The sequence below is a fragment of the Colobus angolensis genome, unplaced genomic scaffold (genome assembly GCF_000951035.1).
Source record: "Colobus angolensis palliatus isolate OR3802 unplaced genomic scaffold, Cang.pa_1.0 Scaffold186, whole genome shotgun sequence".
In the NCBI taxonomy this organism is placed as follows: Eukaryota; Metazoa; Chordata; class Mammalia; order Primates; family Cercopithecidae; genus Colobus; species Colobus angolensis.
In genome coordinates this window covers 3238984-3242772 of record NW_012114999.1, presented here as the reverse complement: position 1 = coordinate 3242772, position 3789 = coordinate 3238984, and positions in this window count along the sequence as shown.

Here is a 3789-nt window from a genome sequence, read left to right as displayed (position 1 = left end):
TTTTTTTTTTTTTTTTTTTTTTTTTTTTTTTTTTGAGATGGAATCTCGCTCTGTCTCCTAGGCTAGAGTGCAATGGCGGTGATCACAGCTCACTGCAGCCTTGACATCTTGGGCTCAAGCAATCCTCCCGCCTCAGCCTCCTGAGTAGTTGAGACCACAGGCATAAGCCACCACGCCCAGCTAATTTTTACATTTTTTATAGAGAGAGGGTCTCCCTATGTTGCCCAGGCTGGTTTTAAATTCCCGAGTTCAAGCAAGCCTCCCACTTTGGCCTCCCAAAGTGCTAGCGTTACAAATGTAACCCATCACACTTGGCCTTCTTTTAGATAGTTTAGATATTTTAAACTTTATCTGTGGATCAAGTCAGATAATAAAAGAACCTCATTTCTGAACTGCATCATGTCATTACCTCGGATAACTGAATTTTAAAGGACTTCACTTTGTCATTAGGCCCTAAGTTGAAGGCTCCTTCAGTGATACCATAAGAAACGGCTATTGGAAACTCATCTGCTTTAAGTGTCATTCATGACATCAGTGTCCCTTTTGAGGCCATATGTGAGAAACATCTTTCAGGTCTTAAGGCTCCTGAGCCCCTGATATGTATGCTATAAAACATCATGAATCCTGGAACTGGTCTGTGTTCTTCATTGCTCAGAGCCAAATTTGTGATCCCCCCTCCAGAAACTACTTGAGTCTTTATGGTTGGAATTTCCGTGTCTTGAGTGGTTTTATTTCTTGTTTCACTTTACTGCCTTGCTTGTATTTTTCTCTTTGCTCTAATTAATTTCTTTTGTTTCAATCATATTGCATGATTTTTATGTTACCTAAAATGCATGTCAAATGAGGTGGCAATTTGAAATCGTTAAATCATCCTTATGGCATTTCCTGAGCAAATAGCAATAAAAATATACCTTTGGAGTGTAAGGGGGGAAAAATTTCTCACCCATCTCTGGGTTCATGGCTGAGGCATTTGTAACAAAAGACAGATTAACAAAAGAAAAGCATGTAAATTTATCTCATATGTAAGTTTTATATGGCATAGCTTCAGAAATGAAGATCCAAAGAGACAGAGAAACCTGTGGGTTTTATGCTAAGTTTGATGAATAAGTGGAGGATTGTGGAGATGATTAGACAAAAGCTGTATGATCTAATGCTAATAAACTGGGGGGAACTTAGCAAGGCTTGTTTGTTCAGATTCTTCTCTTTGTCTTTGTGTCTTCAAAGAGAGGGGTGTTTCTTTCCCTGGCTACAGGGTGGGCACCTCTGGAAAGAACGTTTTATGACCAGCTTCTAAGAGAAGGGCAAGGGGAAGGTGAGAGCCACCTTCCTGCCTCTAGGGTTTTCTGAAGTGCCAAGGTGCCATATTTTGGGGTACTGTGTCCTAAGCCCTACAAGGGGATACTCCCAAAAGTATAAATAATTTGGGGAAAAATTTAGAATGTTTTAATTATCCCAGAGAATTGGGAATTTGATATACAATGACACCTTAATGAACAAACCCTCAGGACAAATCTAGTTTTAATTAATTTGACTGAGTTGCAGAATAAATTGAAGGACATGCTGATCTCAGACAGGAAGGCACCGTCACTGCTGGAAAATGTTCCTTGAAAAGGGTCCGTCTGGGCCAAGGACTGAAACCAAGGCCTGCTTCATCTGAACAAGTAAAGGAGGGAGGGAATTCATTCCCCGCAACACTATTTAATGCTTCACCCCACCTTTAAAAAATCTTGTTTATACTATTATAATGCTTAAATTTAAGTAGGCCGTAACATAATCCTTCTATCCATCCTTGATGATGGAGCTTGTTTATGAAGATAAAGTCTACCAAATACATTCAACAATGTGCCCAGCACTGGGGATAAATCAATGAGTCAGAATCCCTGTCCTCAACACCCGCTTTGAGCCCTTTTCTTTGTTCATTCAAACAGTATTTGTTAAGTATCTGAAGGGAGGGCTATAACTGTGGGAGGGCATCTAAGTTACAATGGAAGAGGGGCAGCAAAAAAAAAAAAAAGGCCCACCTGAGGAGGTGGCATTTAGATTGAGGTCATAGGATGAGGAGTTGGCCAAGAGACAGGGAAGGAAAAATACAGTCCTGAGGAAGAAACAATGTGTGTGAAGCCCGGAGGTGGGGAGGAGACCATGGGGGTGGCTGGAGCACCTTGTGGGAGGGTCATGGGGTGAGAGGGTGCTGGGTGAGGTCATGATACCGAAGGCATTTCCTCTTCTCCCACATGGTCTCATGGCCATACCTTTCACCTCCTCCAAGCCTTTGCTCCACCCACCTTCTCAAAGAGGCCTCCCCTGTCCCTCCCATCTCAATTGCTACACCCCCGTGCTCCAATTAGCTTCCATTGCATCTATCACCTTCTAACACAGAAATAATATGTTATTTATTCATTATGTTTCTTGTTTGTCTCCTCCACCTCACTCCTATCTCCCTCTAAGCTTTGGAGAGGCAGAAAGTTTTGTCTGCTTTGTTTACTGACCTATCCCCAACATCCAGAACAGGGCCTGGCATTCTGTAGGTCTACATTCAATAGCTGTTGAATGGAATTGAATTGAAAGTTGATGAATGTTTTAAGCAAGGATGTCGCCTTATCTTATTTAAATTTTTTGAAGGTAACTGGAGATCCTGAGCGAAGACAATGTTTTAAATCCAAAAGACACTTTCCTGAATTGCTCTGTATCAACTCTGGAATCTAAAACCAAGGTTTGGCTAGCCAGATGTTAAGCTTCTGCCTAACCTTTCCTTCCAAGTTACCTAGTAGAGAGAGGGAAAGGCACAACAAGGTTATTGTGGAGGCTTTAGGCACAGGGGTGAGAGCCCCAGAGAGAATGCCAACCACCCTATGCAGTCAGGTCAAGCCAGAAGCGCGGACTGTGTGCATGCCTACCAGCAAAGCCCAAAATAACTAGGATCAATTAAATGGCAGGTACAGAAGTGTGTTTGTGTCTCGATTCTCCTCCTTGTTGGGGCTTGCTACTGCCTTGAGGAAAAACCTGTTGACTTTTCATATCAGGTTTAAGCAATTTTTATTTTTAGGCTTCACTCAAAAGTAAAGCAATTTGTACTGGATAGCTCATTTTAAAGAAGTCTGTTGAGAGAAATTGCCTCAGGATGGGGCGCTCAGATCCCATTAAGAGGAGATTTATTGGTTAGCACAGGCTTAGAAAAGGTTGATTCACTCATTCGACAAATATTTATTGAACGTTTTCTATGTGCAAAGCCTTGCTGGAGAGTTAAGCGTGCAGTCCTTCTATAGATTCCTTATAAAGCTTACCTTCCAGTTGGAGAAATAACATATGTGCACAAGAAGTTAAACAGAGAGGCAACAATGCAAAATGTACCCCAAGGCAGCAAGTGATTAAATGCAAAACAGGTGGTGGAGACCAGAAGCACTGTAGACTCTCTCCCAAATGCCAGTCTGAACAGTTTTCAGTACCTCCGACAGTCAAACAATTTTTTTTTAATGATTTTTTTCCTAAGCTAAGTGAATTACATTTAAAGAACCAACTGTTATTCTGATATTATGCCTTTCATGCTTTTTGATTAGTAAATGTCTTTTCTAAAATAAGATGTTGTGATGTTGGTAGTTGTTTTTTAAGTTCTTATTTGGCAGAGTAAAAAACTGACAATCAGATGTTGTACTTTATTACTATTTTTATTTTTTATTTATTATGTTTTTGAGACAGAGTTTTGCTCTTGTTGCCCAGGTTGGAGTGCAGTGGCACAATCTCAGCTCACTGCAACCTCCGCCTCCCAGGTTCAAGTGATTCTCCTGCCTC